The sequence below is a fragment of the Triturus cristatus genome, chromosome 3_2 (assembly GCF_964204655.1).
Source record: "Triturus cristatus chromosome 3_2, aTriCri1.1, whole genome shotgun sequence".
NCBI lineage: Eukaryota > Metazoa > Chordata > Amphibia > Caudata > Salamandridae > Triturus > Triturus cristatus.
This window is the reverse complement of record NC_140584.1, coordinates 902,989,221-903,011,143: the sequence shown is the minus strand read 5'-3', so window position 1 is coordinate 903,011,143 and position 21,923 is coordinate 902,989,221. Positions and strand designations below refer to the sequence as shown.

The 21,923-nt window shown below is 45.1% G+C and overlaps 1 protein-coding gene across 1 annotated transcript in view; it reads left to right on the top strand.

Moving 5' to 3' along the window:
* Positions 1 to 21,923, top strand: part of LOC146858423 (multidrug and toxin extrusion protein 2-like) — a 1,295,341-nt gene that overhangs the window by 263,974 nt on the left and 1,009,444 nt on the right. The window lies entirely within an intron of this gene.

Sequence of the window (21,923 nt, the reverse complement as noted above, 5' to 3'; positions counted from 1 at the left end):
CAGGCACATATTTTATAATACCGTAGTTAGTATCATTTTATTTTTCGCAGGTTCGGGGCCGGGTTAGGGCAGAGCAGGGCTGGAGACACAGGGGTAGGACCGGTTGGCACTCTCCAATTGCACATGGCCGCTTGGCAGATCATTTTGGCCTGGTCAGAAATTCCAGACTCCCAGTCTACATCTGAGTGCTGATCCACGGCACTCAGACCAATCACAACGCTGCATTGCAGCATTGTGATTGGCTTAGGGGTGCCAATCACAACACTCAATTGCAGCATTGTGATTGGCTATTGGGAGCCTGGGTGCTTTCTAGTTCTGTGACTTGCCTGAGAAGCCGAGGAGAGGCGCTGCCGGCCAAAGTAGTAAGTGGTATTTTTTTTATATATATTTTGACCCCGTGCCATTTCCCTTCCACCCTCATCCCCTGCAAGCCGCTACTAGTGTCTAAGTGTGCATACTTGGGTTTGTAGGTTTTTTCAAATGTTAAAGCCTCTAAAGAAGGTTGAGGTCAACCACAAGTGCATTAAATAGGATGAAAAAGGTGTGTGTGCCGGGGGTAGGAGCTCTGAAAGGAGAGTGGCCAAACAGGCAGATCTATGAATTCTTCACAAGATAAGTAGCCGATATAATAAAGGGTGCTGCCAAACACAAACAAATTAGAATGCTGTGCTTGAGACAGCATGCAACCTGAGCGGTATTTAGTGGGTGCCTCCTTGTGTGTTTGTTATTAGTGCATACATACAAAAAAGAGCCAGGTGTATTGACTTTGACAGTGCTTGTTAGCACTAATTTGTATTCAATATCAGATGAAAAAATAACAGCAATAAAATTATTGCAAATAATTAGAATTGAAAAACGTTTACATTTTGAAACTATAGGAATACGAGATTGAGAATTAAACTTTGCGAAGGTCTGTAGAAAGGGGAGTGTCTTTCTAAATATCTCATTCACTATTTTTTTTCCTTTTTGTTGTCCTCATGTATGACATAGGCAGGAGATATAACCTAGGAGCGACCTGGGAGTGCAACAAGGCCAATGATGGGTTAATAGCAGGAGGGTGATGTGGAGGAGACCCATTTTATACATATTTCTCTTTGTGCATTAATTATCAGAGTAATAAGCAATTGGGCACCAGATTTCCCCAGTTTGTGAGAAGCACCCTCACCAACCAAAATCCCCAAAATAATCAGATCAAGGCTTACCTCTATGTTTCCCCCAAATATTCCTGTAATAAATTTGCCCACATCTTGCCAGATGAGTTGGATGTCTGGACACTCCCATAATAGATGAACATGGTCTGCGTTCTCTAGCTCGCATTTAGGGCAAAACCCCTTCTTACTTCCTCCCATCTTTGAGAGCTTCTTAGGGTACCAGTACACCCTATATAAGGTAAATGGATGGTTCCTTCGTAAGGAGTACAGATCTCACTGTTACCCAAAGTGTAGACATAGATTCTTGCCATAAATGTAGAATGTCGAATTCCAGCAGGTCCATCTTCCAGATCTCCCCAGATTGGGGGCCCGTCTTCACCTAGTACCAATGCCGAGTACTCATCGAACACCTCTTTTGTGTAATGCAAAAAGAACTATTGATGGACAGAATGCAGAACAATGTCATACATTCACCCCAGTGCAGAGATCTGGGCCTAAATCCATCATTTTTTTTCTCACCATGCCATTCCAGTTTGGACCCAGCCATATGCAAATCAGTCTGTATTTAGGTCCAGATCTCTGCACTGGGGTGAATGTATGACATTGTTCTGCATTCTGTCCATCAATTGTTGTTTTTGCATTTGTCATCCCGAGTGGGACGGGTATGCTCAGACGTGAGTCCCGTGCTCTCCATGCCACTGGAATCAAGCTATCCTGGTTGAAGAGGGGTGAAACCCCGAAACCGGTCCTAGGATGCTTGTTTCCAGTCCAGGGAGGACCTGGCTTGGCAGTTCGGGCTGGACTGTTCCCAGGAGGCACAGGGTCAAGACTGATTTGCATATGGCTGGGTTCTAACTGGAATGGCATGGCGAGCAAAAAACTATTTATTTAGTCCCAGATCTCTGTACTTTTCTGGAGGTGAATGCGGATGATAAGACATTTCACGCATACACTCCTACAGCAGTTCCAGCTAATTACACGCCCTATAGGATGCAGGAAATTCCGATTTCTGTTTGGCAGCATCGTATTTGGTTTAATGGCGCCCTCCCCCACACCGTTACTCCGGTTCAGTTAGGTCCCTTGTCCATTCCAGGGGCCACTTGGCCAGTCTTGGCCGGGTTTACACCACATCCACATTATTTGCAAGCCCTGGTGGATGACTTATGTCAGCTCCATACCACCTTGATTATGGTACAAAGGCTTTAGTGCAATACGTCTCTCGCAATGTCCAGGTGGGGGCACCTGGGGTTGCGACGTAACCAGCTGAACCGGCCAGGATTACTATTAGTCCCGTCATGGTTAATTCGGTAATGGGCAAGCGCCCCCAGAATAAGGACGATATGCCTTATTGGCTTACTGAGAAATTTGACCAGCTGGAAGCAGTATTTCCTAATTCTACTCATGTGGAAAAACACATGATCAATAAAATTAGTTTACAGAAAGACTTAGTCCCAGAAGAAACAGACTGTAAGAACTGGGGTAAAGTGTTTGCATCAGTCTACGTGAAGTGCTTCGGCACACAGTCTATGACTGTACTGCCCTCCATGATTAAGAGTGTTCAGGATGAGCACAGTCCGAAGGCGGCGGTCGAGTTGGGTATGAGGCTTGTCGGCGTGTTCGACGTAGTTGCTGATCTCATCCTCGCGCACGTCAAGGGAGATGCGGTTAACTTTCAGGTGTCGAATGCGCTGTGCCTCGTTGACGACGTCCATAAACCCCGACAGTTACCAAAAATTATTGTGGAGACTTATAAGACCATTGGCCGCAATAGTTTGGGGGTTAAGCCTTTTGCTAAAAGAACAGCGCAGCCGCAAACTCAGATGGTTAAGTCTACTCAGGACGACCGTCCAGCTTTTCCTAAACAAAATTGGAAAACTAAGAAACAGGGGAAGCAGCAGCAGAAACAGGGGTCTCGTCCCGCATCACCGATACCAGTGACTACTGAACGCACCTATGAATTGCGCGATCGCACTAGAATTAGGTTGCCTGATAGATTTCAGGTACCTGAACAACGTTCTCCTCGTTCTTCACAGGAAACATCGGTCTCACAATCCGGTGGAGGAGAACGTGGCTAAGATCGGGGTGCCCCTCAAGGACGAGAGCAGCCTCGCCCGGCTGATGGTAAAGGCATGCAGGACGAATTTGCACATCAACGACCTCCGTTTCAGAAAAAGAAAGTTGCTGCACTAACAGCGAGGTATGCCACAGAGAGTGAGAACACAGCTTCAGAACCTGACATGGGCACTAACGCTGCTAGACAGCGCAGCGGAGGTAACAATAGTGCGGCAAGCACTGCATCCATATCTGAAGGCGACAGCAACTGACACATTTATTACTGTAGAAATTGCTGACACGAGAGTGACTCCCCCTGATAGACTATATGACATAGTCCTTTTAACTGAAGGTGACATACAACGTACCATAAAAGGGATCTTTTGGGAAAATCTGACCTCTACATATGACATTCTGTTAGCAGAGGTGGACTGGCCCCCAGCTTTTGTTTTGTGCACTCCCAGAGGGAAGGAGGTAATCCTCCCATCGTTCGCGCACACTGTGCCGAAGGAGCAGGCTCAGAACTTTGTAGAAGAGTGGGCACAGGTACTTGCTCCAGCATTGTACCGTACTCAGGTTGGGTGGGATAAATTATCACCAAGCCATGAGATTCTGTTATGGTCTATGCCACAGCCACAACCCCAATATCCCATGCGCGCGAAGCTAGATCTCAACGTCGCAGAAAATCATTTTTATGTTCGCGGACTTCGGTTACAAATTTTACTTTGCAAAATCGCACATTGCAGAGTATACAGTGTTGTTTTTGGGCTATGAACTCAACAACGAAGTTCGAGGTTTTGCACCTAACTTCCTGGAGAAATGCGTATGTTTGCGCGCTCCCACAACTCTGAAAAAACTACAATCTTTGTTGGGTTGTTTAAATTCTGGGTGTACTTACATTCCCGATTATGCCCGGCGTATCAAGCCGCTATATGCCTTGGTACAACCTACTTTTTCCAAATCGAGCTGGCTGCCAGAACATTCGGCTATCCTGCAATCTTTGCAGGCTGATCTTCTTGTTTCTAAATACTTATTGACTAGTGATAACCACACAAACCTCATAATAAGAATTGTGCCTGGCGCAGTGGGTTTCACGTACTTAACGTTTAATAAGGGTGACACAGTCCCTATTGCTTACAAGTCACACTTGTACACTTCAGCTGAAATACGCTTTTCAACTGTCGAAAAAGTTTTGACTGCAGTGCAGATAGCGATTCTGAAAGAGAGAGTGCTGTCGCAAGGGAAACGCATGTTGATTTTCACACCGTACCCTGTCCTAGAGGAAGTGACGAAGGCAGTGTATCGAATTCTAAAGCTTTGCACCACGTTGGATACAATGGGCCACTTCCTTGACGTCTCCGGATGTCACTTTCATCTTTGATGCCTCATTGGAGACTCAGGAGTACTTGTAGTATGAATTTGTTCATCCAGCTTCTCTGTCTTTGCGCCCACTTGAGGATTACCATTGTATCATTTACACTGACTGTTCGGTGCAACCAGCAACGGAATCTAAGCATGCGTAATCAGCGGCCTGCGCAATAATGGCTGGTACTTTTGTGAATGATGAATTCAAGTCTGATGTTGTGCATACGGAAACATTGGTTGATTGTACCGCCCTGTTGGCAGAGCTACGTGCTCTGTTGCTTGCACTGGAGTTTGCTGATCCTCGAGTGACTACTCTTATTGTGAGTGACTCATACTATTGTGTTCAATCTTTCAACGATAATTTATTCCTTTGGTTTAAAAATGAATATTGAGATTCCAAAGGTAGCCCAATCATGGCAAACATTTCCTGCATAAAGCAAATACATTTAGGAATATCGTTAATTATACACAATGGGAACATTGTCCAGCTCCCATTGAAGGCAGCTCCAAACTCTAGTGAAAAAATGTACATGTTTTTCTGATTTCAGTGTATCTAAACCTGATGCCTTTTATTTTAAAATGGCTGCTGACTCAGCTTCCAAAGTTAGACTGACCCATACTAAATTATTGTATTCGAAGTCCTTTATGGATGACTTAGCTATAGGGGGCTATGAGCTGTGGAAAGATACCAATGATCTTAAGTCTGTTTGGGGTTCTAAAACCTGGCAGGTCCAAGGTTCGGAAGCTTTGCATCATGCGTGCCTTATTCCAAACCACATGTTATTTTTTAATTCTACTATATTTCAGACCACCTGCTTTGGATTGGTTACTTTCAAAAAGATGAACGCCACTACTATTCCTGATCTGAGTGCTTATCCGACGTGGGATAATCACACAGATATGTCCCTTGATGAATTGCAGTCCCTAATTACTAATACTTCCTTTAACATTTCTGCCCTGGATCCTCAAGGATGGTTATTATGGCAGAAGAGTTCAGATTCATGTCAACATCGTGTTCTGGGTCTACTCCCCGGCTATACACAAGTTAGAGTAGACCCCAGATTTGAATCTTTACATTCTGTTACTACCTATTCAGTAGGAAAATTATGTCAAAACTGGCTTAAACATTACACCTTAGCGTCAGTAAAACTTCATTTGTCCAAATTAACTGACAATGTAGATTTGAATGATTTTGTTAAGGGCCTTGTGGGTGGCAGGTCCAAAAGATGGGTGTATGCTGTTTACAACGAAGTTTGGAAATTATCTCAAAAAAGTGCTTGCTGTCATTGATTATAGCATTAACACTCTTTCTTCCAGAACTTACACATTAGTTAGTATTGTTTCATCCGTTGTGGATATTGTACAAGATGATATGTCTGTTTTATATCATGGTCAAAATCAATTGTGTTCTATAATGCAGTTTGCATGGACATTACAAACACTGAAGGCTGGAAAAGTTCCCTGGGACTACATGAATACATCATCTTTATTCCTGCTGTTTAATCTGACTGATAAACAACAGTTCATGTCCATGAAGGATGTAACATATTCATTATTGCATAATGAAAAGTTGGAACCCTTACCATTCTCTGTGGCCGAATCAAACTCAGCTGTGTGGCTCATCCATGGGTTAATCATGCTACCTTTTCCATTGTTTACGTTCAGTTCATGTATGAAACACTATGCCAAAGGCAGATATGAACCACTAGGTACCGCTTTTCTCCATGAAGTTTGGTCACACCCATTTACATACAGGTGCATGAGAGTAGGTAGTGAGGTTTATTTAAAAGGAGAGGATTGCACTTCCACACCTGATCATTCAGTAGTCTGTAGGAACATCCAATTGCATGGCGCATGCAACATTCACCCATCATATTTAGCTTGCATTCTGAAGGGAAATCCTGTGCCTGCAATTACGTCAACTTTCACGTTATTAGCTAACGGTAGCTATCTGCTTTTAAATAATGAGGCATGCTGCGGGATGCTAGTAGGGATTCCGTACATTGTAACTGTCTCACGACGAGTAGTCTGTTGTAAGAATGTGCTTTTCCCACCCCCGCATGGGAGACTCGATGTATCCATCTGGCCTTCCATACCAACCTTGAAAGCAGAGTTCAACAGGATGAGCAGAATAAGGGCTCCATTGTCTCAAAAAGAAGTCGCCCTAACTTCCTCTCGTGAAACATTTGTCCTTCACATAGCTAACACCCGAACCGAGGTGCATGCTCTTTTAAATACTGATCTCCCCCTTCATTTCGGTGCTCTGATTCACACTATATTCAATGCCTCGTCAACAACTGGCTTGGCACATTTTTTCAAAGTTGTGACCTCGTTCCAAACAATATTTGGTGTGATACCGGCATTTTTTCATTATATTTTTTCCAGCGTCTTCGGCGGGCTTCCATTAATACTCGCCTTGACTGCTGGTGTGCTGCTGTTGATTTGTTTACTCCGCAATGGCTGCACAAGCTGTGTCACACGACAGTCTGTCCCGGCTGCTTCAACTGCACAACCGGATGCTTGAATACTATGGAACACTACCTCTGGCCACTTTGAGCATAGCCTATGGATTATCCTTTCCAGTTCTCTTACTTTACTTTCGTGCAACCTGTTTTCCATTGCCTAGATTGTCCATTTGAATGGGCTCTGGATTTGTGCCTGTCAAACACGGCGTCTCCTGTCCCGGATTATGATCGACTGATGAGTCCCTTAGTGGCTCATGAGTTAGACTGTTCTGGTATCGGGATTATGGCCTGTGCGGCTGTACATGGAATCCTAGGAAATTGGCATATATATGCAGCGGCCCATGACTTCCTGGCGGGAAGTTTTCTTGAAGAACACGCAAGTTGTCCTCTAACGGTGCTAGAGGCTCCGATAATCGAAGAACATGTATGTTCCTTTAGTTTATTAGGTTGGATGGCTGACTCATTTACTGAAGATTACAATGACTTTCTCTTTGGAGGCTGTTGCAGCATACTGTGCCTATACGTTGATGGATTAAATTGGCATGTCTCCATCTTCCGCACGTACAAACTGGAATTTTTTTATTTTTTTGCTCCAGAATGGGCTATATAGCGCCCCTGATTGATTTTTTATTTTTTACTTTTTCCCAACAAACTATTCAGACTTTTTACTCCCAATTATATGGATTGGCAATATATGAACTTGGTTCTGTCTCGCTCGAACTTGAACTCTGCGTTCCTACATTTCTTACCTATTTTGGTTCATGGTCCGAGGGAGGGTGTAGTTGAGACAGGGGTTTGTCTGCATACATTGCTATATTAGCATAAGCGTTTTAGCTGTTAATGCCATCTTGTGACTTTGCTGCTTTTGCACAAGACACTACAGGTAGTTGTTATTGCAAGTAAAACTGCTTGCTTGCTTTTTCTTCACATGAGAACAGCCTGTTTTTCACATCCATAGACGTGCACCGCGGCCTTAGTCTGAACACTGTGGGCAGAACCCATCAAGGTCAAATAACAATGTATGCTGTTGAATTCAGGTTGATCAGCCCACGCTCTAGACACAACAAGCACACAGCTGCAAATATCTGAAACTCGGGTGCCTTTAATATTACACTTGCATGCATGATTTAGACACTCTTGGAGAAAACCTTTCCAGACACAGAGAGCAGAGCTGATCCTGTGATGTGATTCACCTAAACTGATCTTTGAGGTATGGGGTTCCCCATTCAAGCCTAGAGACCTTTTATTATTATATAAAACTAGCTTATTAGCCAGGGGAGGGTGGTACACTTGGTATTATAGGACTTGTTTCCACTATCATTGTAATATGATTTCTCCCTTTGTTTTTTATGGTATTGTAACAATGCCGATGGTTTTATTTGTAATCATTTGTCTGCTTATGTTAGCCAAAGTACTGCATCTTAGAGCACGTAGTTAAAAATAAACATTTTAAACTTTTCCGTGTCTCTGATTACTCATGTTGTGGACTGATATGAGAATAATAACGAAAAGGTGTTCCTGATTCCCACCATTCCTGAGAGTACTCTAAGTCGCTTTTTCTGGGTTGTCTAATCATTGGTAGCTTCGATATGATACGGAGAACGAATAAGACACTGATGTTAGTCGGATAGGGGTCTGGGTACTGATGAGAGTTTTTTGGTACACCACAATTCACTGAGGTCCTGGTTTCCTGCGCATAGTTCTGTGCATGAGCAGAATCCCCGCAACAAGAAGCATGAGAGTATTTTTTGTTCTGGTAAGTAGACTCCTTCCTCTGGCCGGCCCTTAACTTCCAAATATCTGTCCGGCCCAGATTCTCTATTAATTGATGTGTGCTCTCCCTTATTTTAGATACATTTGCTGTTGGTCTTACTGTGGATTTATCCAGAACAGGGTCCAATAATGTATTGAACTCTCCCCCTGTAATAATCTGGTACCTTGTTTCAGGTAGAGGATTATATAATTCCCTGAGTGGGGATCAATCATCTACATTCAGCCCATAGTAGCCCACCAATGTATACCCGGTGCTGTGTATTTTAAAATTGCTAATTAACCATCTGGCCCTTGGTCCACAATGGAGCTCTCTATCTTATCTTGTGCCGAGCTTTTAAATAAAATTAACAAACCTTTCACATTGCATGACTGATTAGGGCAGGCAAATTGAGTTATCCATTTGTGTATCTTCAGAACCTCGTTCCATTCCTCGCAACACAAGTGCGTTTCCTGTAATATTATGATGTCATTATTTAAAAGTTTGAATAATTCCTGGATCTTCATTCTTCTACTATGAACCCTTCGAGATTTCATTTTCCAAGATAGAACCTTTATTTCATGGGTCTTTTTCTCTTCCTTTATCATCATTTTATATACTAGCACACCACCTAATGACATGACATGAATGAGGTAATTTTTTGTTTTTTCCCATATTCTCCAAAACCAGTGTTCGCAAAAACAATTAACTATGTTTAACCCCACTTTCTGCACCCCACCCGTACCAACTCTGTGGAACCCTCCATGTGTTCCAACGGGCAGTGCATTTATTCCCCTTGAGCTCTAACTCTCTGCCTTGTATTCCTATGAACTCTTCTGTATTTTAATCTGGCAAATTAAGCTCTCAACCTCTGAAACCTCCTTCATACTGTACATTTTGTTGTTCCACATGAATCTTAGTGAGCCTGTGAATTTTAGCTATGTGTTTGCACCCAGTAATTTCAGGTCTTGAATGTATTACCTCAACTCCCACTGGTGATCTTGTGTCACTTTTGCAATATCTGACATTATAGTGTTAGACTAGTCGCTCTTCTAAAAATGTTTAACTGTGAGAGCTGCTGTGAGAATTGACTGTTTTATTGTGTAAGTGCAGAAATGTACTCACATTTTCCTTGTTTTATCCTTTTTTGGTTTCTTTTGAAGGGATACCGGGGGACTCTTTGAATGACTAGTTCCAAATCAAAAGCAGTAGTTTCTGGGATGGTTTATTTAAGCAAGTGTAGGAAAGTAAGATCTGCTACTATGGTTACCCCCACTTTTTGCCTGGTGCTAAGCTGTTATTGACTAGTCTGACTGGGATCCTGCTAATCAGGACTCCAGTCTATCTGTTTTCTCCCTAAATTGTTATGTTCAGTACTTAGGTACATCCCAGATCAGGTACTGGGGTACCCACTTAAATCCCTAGTATATGGTACTTAGGTACCCAGGGCCTAGGTACCCCAGAGATTTCCCATGGGCTCAAGATTGCATTATGCCACCCATTAGAGACAGTGCACAATGGAACTACAGGCATGCCAATGCAGCCTGTGTAAGTTGGTGGTAGCACCTCTTACTAAAGATATAGGTTTCCTATAACTGGGGTCACAGCACGTAAAACCTATAAGTACCCCTTATTGCAGGCCTTTGCACTCCTGAAGGCAGGGTGCTTGGTTTTAAGTGAGAGAAAGTACCCCTCCATGAGCAGGGCACCCCTCTAGCCTAACGAGTCCATTCTCCCAGGTTGTCAGTGAAGCAGCCATATACCATATAAAGGGGCACAACGTAATTATGCGATGAACATCTCAAAACTGGTGGCAATTAATCCTATTATGTTTGGTATCAAACATGTTGGAATCATACCCCACACCGTAAAGGGTGTGGGTGGTATGATTCCAAGCACTGGAAGAGCCCCCCATTAGACTCTGTGTTCCCGGTGCCAACCTTCTACAACAGGACAGTACAAAATGGTTGCTGCCGAACAGAGACACATTTACACCCTTCTGCTGATGAGCCAAGCTCAAGCAGAGGAAGGTAGAACAATAGGCATCCTTTCACAGGGAGGTGTAACCACCTCCCAGACAGGATTCAGTGTATTGGAACCGGGTGGGTACGCTTGCCAACAACACTGTCTGCATGAGAGGCACATTTGGTCTCCCCGTACATAGTCCAGTTCAAACCAGTCCTGGGTGCCATTGGCTCCTGCTCTGGTGCAAAACTGGACAAAGGACATGGGAGTAATCTCCCCCTGTCCAGACCCTTCCCTGAGAGGGTCACCCTGAATCATCCCAACCCTTTCCTTAGGGTACTTAATGGCTTACCTGTGGGTGGGTCCCTGGGTTGGTTGAGGGACAAGATTCAGATCAGACACCACTTTTCTACCGTCTGGGCACTCTGGACTTCCCTGGACTTCATTTGGGCCTGTCTTCATCTCCCTTCCAGTCTGCTGCATCGTCTGTGCCTGTGCATCATACAGGAACCTTCTAAGACCTGTGAAGCATCAATGACACCTGAAGGAATCTCCCTTGAAGTGAAGGAGTCATTTTCCTGCATTCCCAGGCACCTCAACTAAGTAAACTGGGCTGCTGATCCTGAGCTCCCCTGGACTCCGAAAGGTTCTGCAACACAGGTGGGGACTTTTCACAGCTCCCAAGTCCTGCCCAGCTCTCTCACCATGCTTGAGGCCAGTATCCCTCGTGGGGGTTGCAATAACCAAACCCCTGTGCACTGCATCAACTTGCAGTTGCAAAGACTTGTTTGCTTCCTTCCAGTGAGATCTTTGGACTCCAAATAGCCCCAACCTCAAGCACCTCCAGTGACCAGAATTGTCAGCCACACTGCATTGTGTGTACCGTGGCCTGCATCTTTCAGGGAGGGTCTCAAGGTCCTCTTGCGACTCCAGTGCCTCCGGCCAGTGGCTCCTGCTGAGGGTCACCTTTGTTAATTTTGGTCTCCCCTGATTGCTCGGAGCCTGCCCTGACTCCCCTGCTTGTGGTGAGTCTCCTGGACCTTGCTGGTCACGACGTCGCTCCTTTTTCACTACCGGCATTGGTTGACTTTGCCAAGGCTTGTTGGTGCTCCCGCTGGACACTGACCTCTCAGCCCTTGACATCCTTCATTGGACAGCTTGTGCATGCCTACTGGTCCTCCTCAGAGTCACCAGGTTCTCACAGCTGCAGAGTCAAGGTCATCATCAACTCTCATGCAACACCCAACATCGGAGGACATTCGTCTTCCAAGCCTCCTTGTCACTTCTGAGTGACATATACTCTGTCCCCTCTGCTTGCAGGTACCACTCATCTAGAATCCACCTTCAGATTCCACTGGGCACTTTCCTGAAATCCTCCATTGGGTTCAGCTACGGTTTCCGACACCAATTCACATGTATGCATCCGGCTTCACTGGTGTAGGTAACATGGGTACTAGGGTATCCACGGGTGGGGTGGCTCTCTAAGCTTCTGTCTTCCAAGAGGTTCCTTTCAAGTCCATTGAGAAGGGTCCTTAATCTTTAAAAATCCAACTGCGACTTACACGTAGACTTGTAGGGAGCATGCTGTCGTGTTCCCACACTGCACACGCTCTCAGTAAGGTCCCTATCTACTTAACTCGGGTGGTTCTGTGGGTGCCCAGCACTTCTACATTCTCTCGACATTGCACTGAATCAGGTCGTGGTTCTTATACCACTTTCTTAGTATATGGTTTGGTCCCCCCCTGGGGACTACTGTGTATTCTGTACTATTTACTGTGCTTTTTTGCTAAATATTGTGTGCATTGTGTTTGTCTCTGGGAAGGGGATATCTAAACGTGTTAGATAGCATTATATAATAAATATATATTTTTATAAATACCTTGTGTGGTTCTTTTTCCCTCAATCTATACTATAAGATTGTATTCTGGTAAAACAAGCTGCTTTGCACTCCTTCGGACTAAGCCTGAAGGCTTCTCTCCACAGCTAACACTTAGAGAGCTTTCTAATTTTGCCTAAGACCCCTTAAATCACAATAAGGGTTTTCTGGACTGGTGCAAGGTGCTCAGTTACATAAGTGGACATCTTATTTACCAGGCCAGCATCTCACAGCAAGTCTATAACACAACCTTTTCAATGTCCTCTTTCTGCCCCCTCGGGAATATTCAACAACCTTGGGTTATTCCTTCTGGAGTTATTTTCTAATGACTCCAGTTTATCTCGGAGTTCTTTTTCTCCAGCTTTTAAAACTTGAATATCCTTGTGGTTGAACTTGACTTCCTCCCGCAGTACCCCGATTGAAGCTTTCACGGTGGATAGCCTTTCTGTGATGTCTGCCATTTTAGTCTCAAGAGTCTCACAGGCCTACTGAATTTATGCTTGATTTGTTTTAGAAATTGTGAACTTTTCTTTACTATCTCTAGAAAGTGAGAGCAGTAGAGAGCCGGTGTCTATAATCTCTATGCTGTTAAGTAGAGTCATGCCTTCTATACAAGGGGACATTTGTGCCCCCTCACCACTGTCAAGTTATCTTCCGAGAGGGCAGAGAAGTGGTTTGGGGTGGGGAAATCCAATGCCTTAGTTGTGTCTGGCTGGGACACCTGAGGGAGCTTGGATAAGATCATACTCTGTGAAAGACTTGTGGGACTTGACATAAGCATATTGTCCTGGAGTTCAATCTCTCTTATTGTGAAATATGACCTAAATGAAGGAGTAATTTTAATTTTACCGTCTGTAGTTCTAGTGGCTCTCAGGGTCCCTAACTGATTCTCTGCATGGGATATTGTCTGACTACGGGTGTTTGTATGTACCAATATGGAGGGAGAAATAGTTGCTCTGTTTGAGCTTTGTTCTTTAATGAGTTCCCCCCACCCTGGATTTGCAATGCCCCAAACCCCGCATTCCTCAAAGAATATCTATTATTACCTGTGGCTGTATCTGTGGTTGCCAAGGCAGCTTCTGCGGTGATTACGTCTGTCCCACTGTCCAGTTGTCTCCTTTATTTTAGCTCCAGCTTTCTTCACTGAAGTTGCATATTTTCCCGCGATTAGGTTGCTATGTACTTTGTTTAACCCCTACCCTGGCTCTCCTTTTTGGGGTCATAGGCTTAGAGCACGTCTCCTCCTCTACCTCCTTGTGCCTTTGAAACTACACTGTGGCTCCTGTCGTCCTGTGCTGTTCCTGCTAATTGCAACTGCAGAGTCCTGAAAGGCGATGCAGGCAGCATCCTGCCGATCTTGCCTCAGCTGCCGAACACCAAGCAACCATGGAGAGTCTGGGGCTGCCAGCATACAGACTCCGGGGCAGATTTACAACTTCTGGCACATCTCTGCAAATCAGCAGGGATGTGCAAGAATAGATGCGTCACGTAATCCCCCCCTTGTGCCACCACGGATACGTCGCATTTACAATGCGGTGCACCATGGTGCAAGGAGGGCAAGATGCGTGATGCATCTTGTGGCGTACGGGTGGGGCATGGCTGGAATCGTGTCGCAAGCACGACGCAACTCCTGCAATGCACAGGGGCCACCCCTACTTAACGTGGTGCGTCACTCCTTATTCCTGCTTCAAGCAGGCGTACGGATTTGACGCAGCAGCGTCGTAAAACTGACTCAGTGAAATCTTGTAGATTTCACTGCGTCAGTTTTACAGGGCTTTCCTGCGAGGGAACGCCCACCCTGCGTCAGAACGCCCACATGAAACCTGACGCAGGTTTCATGTGGAGCAGGGCTTTACAACGTGACGTATCTGCCGAGATGCGTCACGTTGTAAATAAGTCACAACGTGGTGCATGGTTTACGTCGCCGTTGCGTCACAAAAGTGATGCAACGGTGGCGTAAAAGTGTCGCAAGGGGCTTGTAAATCTGCCCCTCCGTGTACAATCGTGGGGTCCAGAGAGAGCCCAATGAAAGTCCGACCTGAGGTATGAGTCAAAGGGATTTAATTACCATGCGAGTTATCTTATACTCTATACTACGTGTCCGCAGGAGAGAGCCGAGCTCGCGGCCAATGCGCTAGCTGGCCACCATGTTCACCGGGAATGTGCGGTCTCACTCACTAATGTTTTCCTCTTTACATCGATTTGTTCTGACATCTCTGTCTCTACTTTAGTCATTGTTCCATTTTTTGCTCCATATTCTGAAGTTTCGGTCCTCACATGTCTAATCTGTGATATTATTCCACTTATTCCATGTCTTTTCACTTTCTGCTTTAAATCTCCCGCACTTTAAAATCTATGTACCTCATGCAGCATGAAAAGCAAAACTACAGAAGCTCAACATCTGGCAAAGTGTTTCGAAGAAAAGACCTGAGGGTGAAGTGTATTTTAATGTATTATTTTTACTGGGAATTTAGGTAGTATAAAATTCAGATTAAAAAAAAATGTGAAATTCATTGTATGTCAAATTTGTACATGGGCAAAGAATGATCAAATCTATTACTATCGAAAAACAAGCATTCACAATGCAATAGGTCTCGGATTTGCGAGAGTTGGAACAATTGGCTTTGTAAATAAAAATGTCTTCTATCTATGTGTTTTGGTTTGGAGTGTTGTGGATGTATGTGGTCTGGAGTGGAATTATGTGGGTTGTATTGGAATTCATAGTTGTGGAATTGTGAGAGGCGTAATTGTGTGGTGTGCAGAGTATTTGTGCAGTGGAATTATGTGCATAATAAATAGATGGGGTGAGAGTTTCAGAGAATAGATAGAAAGGAATATAGAGAGGGATAGGTAGTTTGTGCAGGAAGTGGTGAATTAACTCGAGATAGAGTAGCAGAAAGAGTGTGTGAGAAAGAGTGAAAGAAGGGAAGAGCAGGCCACAGACGCGTAAAGAGAGAGGACCTGAGTACACAGAAGACACCCTAAGTAGAAGCGAAGAGCGTGGGTTTGAGGGACGGAAACCTTGAAAAAGCACTGGAAGGAAACTGTGCTTAGTATGTGTGATCAGGCAGCTTAGAGAGGAGATAGGGGGTGTGAAGGAGGGATGAGATGACGCAGTAGGATTGAGAGTTGAGAGGGTGTACTGGAAGTATGAGGGAGAGATGGGAGGAGCAGTGTATGTGTGGGGAAGAATTGACATGGTTGGTGGAAGTAGAAAAGAGAAATGTGTTGGATTGGAATTGTTTGTTGTGGAATTGTATTGTGTGAAGTTGTGTAGTGGAAATATGTGGTATGTCAGTGACATACCTTTGACTGTTGTTTCCTAGAATTACTACTCATCCATGCTCAAAATATTATAATAATCCATATTTGTAAAGTGCGGATATATCGCCCCTTAAGGTTTAATGGCGCTGGGTGCCAATGGAGAGGTTAAGTGAGCAATTGCCCAGAGTCACATGCTGCTGAGCTGAGTTTTCGCCAGCACCGGGGATCAAACCGTGATCCCAAGCTCCAGAGTCAGCCGCTCTGGCCACTGTGCCACACCTCTCCAACCGTGTGTTTGCTACTGCTACTATTGTACTTTCACTTATAACCAAATTGCCTCATTGATCAGTGAAGAACTTTATAGGGTAAGGCTTCACTGACTTCTTTAATGCATTTCCAATTACTGGTGCTGAGTGTAATTATGATGTGTGGAATTGTTTGGTGTTGAATTGTGTGATGTGAAATTGTGTTGTGTGTGAAATTATGTGGCACGGTCTGGAGTGGAATTATGTGACATTGGATTATATGTTGTGGAATTACAGGGCATGGAGCAGAGTGGAAATATGTGGAGTTGAATTTATTGGATTGTTAATATGTGGCATGGAGTGGAATGGTGTTGAGTGGAAGTGTAGGTTCTTGCGTTGTGTTTGTGTGGAAATATGAGATGTTTAAATGTGTTGTGTGTAGTGGAATTATGTAGTATGGATTTGTGTTGTGTGGCATTGTTTGGCACTTGAAAATCGTAACGCGAAACTCGTAGCACCTCTCTAGACAAAATGTAAAATACAAATTGGTTCAGAGTAAGGACAAAAACAGGATGAGGACGAGAGCAGTTATTTGGACCAGAGGACCATATATCCAGGATATCCATCATAGACATAAAACAAAATAAAAAAGCACAACAATCACCTTAGTAGAATCCAGTGCAGGCAAAACGGTCCAAAAGTCACCAAAATTAGAAATTGCAAAGTGTGTGCACTCACCAGGACCGCTTCTGGTACTACGACTCTCAAGCACGTCTGCTGCCGACTTTGCGCGGAGGCTCCACGAGTTGACAACTTCATCCACCCTAGACCACAGTTCCATATGTGAAGCAGGGCTGTGCTGAAGGGGACTGGCGAGATGCGGACGTGAGATGCTCCCAGCTGCGACGGCAGAAGGAAGGGGACTGAACTGAGGGAGGTTTCCGCAGTACGATGGTCAATTTAGGCCAGATGCCCCTGCAGAGGCCAGGCGCGTAGCTAGGGGGGGGCGGTGGGGACGGATCGCCCCAGGCGGCACTATATTTAGGGCGGCGGCCTTTATAATTTATTTAGGGGCACAGTGTCACTAAATAAATTATAAAGTCCGCCGCGGCCGCAACGGCGCGCGATACAGGGCGGCCCAGTCTGAGTGCAGCAAGCAGTGCGCTGCGCACTGCGCGCACTGACCTTGGTTGTAGTGCTGAGTGCGCCAGTGCGTCAGCGCCTGCTGCTGCAATTGCCACCATAATGATTGAGACCGTTAATCTGCCCGTGCGGCGCCGCTCGCGTATACTGGTCGCATCCCAGCCTGCTGCCTGCTCCAGGGTCGTCAATCTTGGAGAGCGCGCGCCAGCGCTACCAATGACGGCCCTGGGTTACATTTTTGCCCGGCCCTCGCGATGAGAACGTAGCGGTGACGCGTCACGCGCTTCACCACTACGCACTCTCGTGAGGACCTTGTGGCCTGGGGCAGTCTGCTCTGCTGCGTCCGTGGATAATTCGTTTTAGTGCAGTAGTAGGTAAGAGAATGTGTTTCTTTTCTTTTTAAAAATATGCGCGCAGGCCCAGCAGGACAGTACTTCGTGTGCGCTTCATTTAAATAGTTTTTATCATTATCATGGCCGATGCAGGAAAACAATAAGACAATAAAAGATTCCCCAATAACGCTGGTGATTAATGATCCGCTGGAGAGCAATTATTTGTCTGTTAGTAGTTTTTAAATGCAGATGAACTGTATTTTGTGTGGAAGCTCAGTGGGTTGCTGCCTTTGCCACAGAGATCCTTGTGTTACTTGCAGTTCAGAAGTTACAATCCTAACATAGGACAGTGACCAATGATCTGTCACCAAAGAGCTGCATACAAACATGAATGGTATAGATTTGTTTTGAGATATAGTTAGAACTTCCTCAGTCTTTCATCATTCTAATGTTGCTAAAATGAGTATGTTTGGGCAGAGATACATTTTTATCAGTAAAGCTGACCCCCATGGAATACTCTTTTAAATCCTAAGGTTGTGTTTCCCCAGACCAAACCCTCTCAAAATATACTGCCCACCAGTATGGATGACATGTGATTCCTACACCTTGTAATCCTCATTGGCTTATGTGACTCCCTGTAAACTGATTTACATACTTGTATGATTCATTGTCTCTGTATAATGTGTTCGTGGTGTAAAGTGCTGACACACTACACTGATATGAGTAGCGCTAAACAACAAATGCATATGAGAGAGGGGCTACGGAGCAATGAGGGGCACTGGTGGAGGGTGGAAGTGAGGCAATCTGAGGAGGAGGTAGTTGGAGGGGCTGTGGAGCGATGAGGTGCACTGGTGGAGGGTGACTGCAGGGCTCGAGTCGGGGTACCAGGTGGGTGGATGGCGTCCCCACACTTATTTTAACGGGAGCTCGATTACTGGAGCAAATGGAGCCACACATTTACTCTTTGGCCTCTCTGGGGCGAGATCGGAGCTCATTCAGAACGCTGCTCACGCGCTGGCTTCTCTGATGCGATGGCTCCTAAGGGGTGAGCGAGGGGAGGCAATGAGTCTGATGGTGCAAGCCACCTTTCGTGACATCACTTGCTGTTGTGACGTCAGCTTCCCCCCACTTCTTTTTTTAGGACTTGTGCCCTGGGTGACAGTGAGGGAATCCGAGGAAGAGGTCATGGTGTGGAGGGGGAGCTAGGGTGAGATGAGGAGCACTGGTGGAGGGTGGTAGTGAGGGAGTCTGAGGAGGAGGTCATGAAGGGGAGAGGCTACAGAGAGATATGGGGCAATGGTGGATGGTGGCAGTGAGGGAGTCCAAGGAGGAGGTCATGAGGGGGAGGGGCTATGGGGAGATGAGGGGCACTTGTGGCGTGAGGCAATCTGAAGAGGAGGTCACTAGGGGGGCCATGGAGGGATGAGGGGCACTGTTGGAAGGTGGTAGTAAAGGTATTTACGGAGAAAGAGGTTATTAGTGTGGCACCAAAAAAGACTTTCGCATCAGCGCTAAAGCCGGCCCTGTCATGGCCTTTCTGTTTTTGTTTATTTAATTAGCAGTCGGGTCATAAGGGCTACTGTGGAACATACTTTAAAGTGCGTGCTAATTATATTTACTGCTATATTCAATGTTTTAAGTTTGAAGGTGATTTTACTAATGTTTTTACCGGGAAAAAGCAAAGTGGAGCCCGATGGAGCCTGATATGGGGCTGGGGCCCAAGGTCAGCTGTGAGATAAGGTGCACTGGAGAGAGGAGTAGTGGATAATCAAGCCTGTAAGGGAGAGTGTTGCCGAGTCCGGGGTCAGGTGGAGGTAGTAATGAAGAGGGATTCTCCCTGAAGGCTCGCACAGAGGGAGTCTGTAAGGTGGTGCGTTGCAGAGTCCGGAGTCAGGTAGAGGTAGTAATGAAGAGGGATTCTCCCTGAAGGCTCGCACAGAGGGAGCCTGTAAGGGAGTGCGTTGCAGAATCCGGGGTCAGGTGGAGGTAGTAATGAAGAGGGATCCTCCATGAAGGCTCGAACAGATGGAGCCTGAGTACTATTACTTGCCTGATACTCCCACCTCAGAAACCTCCTCTTCCCATCAAAGGAACATTACATGGAAAGTGATAATATTTAGAAAGAGATTTGGAAAAGAGTGAGTTTTACTGGTTCTTATAAGACTAAGAAGAGATATAGGAGGGCCCTGAAGCAGGCCTGCCCAGACATATATGCGACAAATCGAGCCCGCAGTGGCCCACCCAAACAAAAATTCCTGGAGCCGGGCCTGATGTGTGGCAAGAATAATTGTGCATGTTTGTTGTGTGGCATTGCTCTGTGGTGGTGACTTTTTAAGCTGTCTCATCTGTGTCATGTATGTGCATGTAAGTGGCATGATCAAGGTAACTATTAGCGGCGATACTACGTATCTCTCGGACCTCTTTGAAGTGCATGCCCCCCCCGGGGGGGGGGCGGCAATCTGAGGGATAGCCCCGGGCGCCACATGCTCTAGCTACGCCACTGTGTTGAGGAGGATGAATGGTGCTCTGGCGGCAGGCTGCTGTGGGTGAGGCTGTTTAGCAAGCAGGCACCCTCATGTAAGCAAGCGGCACTGGCCTACCGCTTGCTCTGGGCTCACCGCCAGCACCCTTACATTTACAGCAGGCTCCCCATGTTTGACCGCTCTGCTCTGCACCCCTGCGTTCAGCCGCTCTGCTACCCCCGATCACAGAGTGCTGGTCCAGTTTGCAATTTTCAGCGCACAGTGAAAACAGGGGGTTCAGCAGTTTCTGATAGATGGTGCTCAGCGCCCGCTTAAAGCTTGGTTCACAGCACTCGGCTCTCTGCTTCCCTTGGTAGGGTTCTCCAGTGCCAACAATTCCCAATGACCTCTCTACTATCAAAGTAGGTATAAATAGACAAGGAACATGCCCTTGCAGAGTTTTTTCACCATGTGTTCTTGGTATAGCTTCTGAATTAGTTATATTAACCTTTCTCCAGAGCGAAATCTTTTCAAGGTGTGAAATAAGAAGCCCCACTCTCCTTGCTCAAATGCTTTCAAGCACTGTGGGAGAGGGCTCCTTTCTTGTGCCTGTCATTTTTACTATACCATTACAGCTGGAGTAACAAGCACATATGATTCCTAGACAAACTATGGGGAACAAAGCTGACCAGATTATGATGGATCAGTAGTTGTATAACTTTATTTACTTTCATTGCAAGGACTGTCGCTAACATTTTCATATAACAGTTTAGTAGCGAGATTGACCTATAATTACCACAATATAAAGTGTCTTTTCCTGGTTACAGAATAAGCGATATGTACGCTGTGTTAAATGTCAGATGGCAACGTCTAGTTTCCTTTTCTAATAATCACTGTAGCAAGGGTAAATTATGATTTATAAAATTCGAATGGAAATTTACCTTCATCAGAAACGTTTCTGGTGGCAATCAATTGAGTAGCTACTGCTACTTCTGTGCCATATATGTTCAGTACCAGTTCATCGCTTACGTCATGGGGTAATAATTGGCATTGTTATTCTGTCCATTAAGCTATTTTTTTGTACTGAATCAGAAGGGACTTCTGACATAAATAGCATCAAGAAAAAGGAGTCATTATTTTGTAATATTGATAGGATGGTAAAGTAGTGTCCTGTTCATATTATACGTAGCTGTATTAATGATTGTTCCCCACTTTGTTTCAGTTGTAAGACCACTAAGAGACTAAGGGGCATATTTACAAGCCAGGCGATAAAATTATCGCCGCTTTAGCGGCAGAAAACTGCCGCTAAAACGGCGATAATGGGCTTGATAATATGCTCTATGGAATTCCAATTGAAACCCATGTTAGATGTCCTTCACATCTAACATGGGCTTCAATTGGAATTCCATAGAGCATATTATCAAGCCTATTATCGCCGTTTTAGCGGCAGTTTTCTGCCGCTAAAGCGGCGATAATTTTATCGCCTGGCTTGTAAATATACCCCCAGCTTTCTCTCCATGCTTGTAGGTTTTACCTTTAATGCAGTTCACAACCTTTTCCACCAAGGAAGTAAAAACAGAGTTGAACTCATATTTTTTTTTTAGTAAGGCACTCAAATTCTTGTTCAATTGTTGCAACTAGTAGTGAATCTAGAGTGTTTCTATTTTGGGTTTCAGAATGTTTTTCTCTTGCTTTCTTACATACTTCATTTGTGTCTTTCCTAAGCAATCCCCTTATATACACTTTTCCAGTCGCCCACAGCCTAGTGGTGAGGAAGTGGTAGATGGTGGGTTGATATTAAGCCTGGGCACAGTTCGCGTAGCCGCGATACACAGAACTCTGCAAAAAAATCA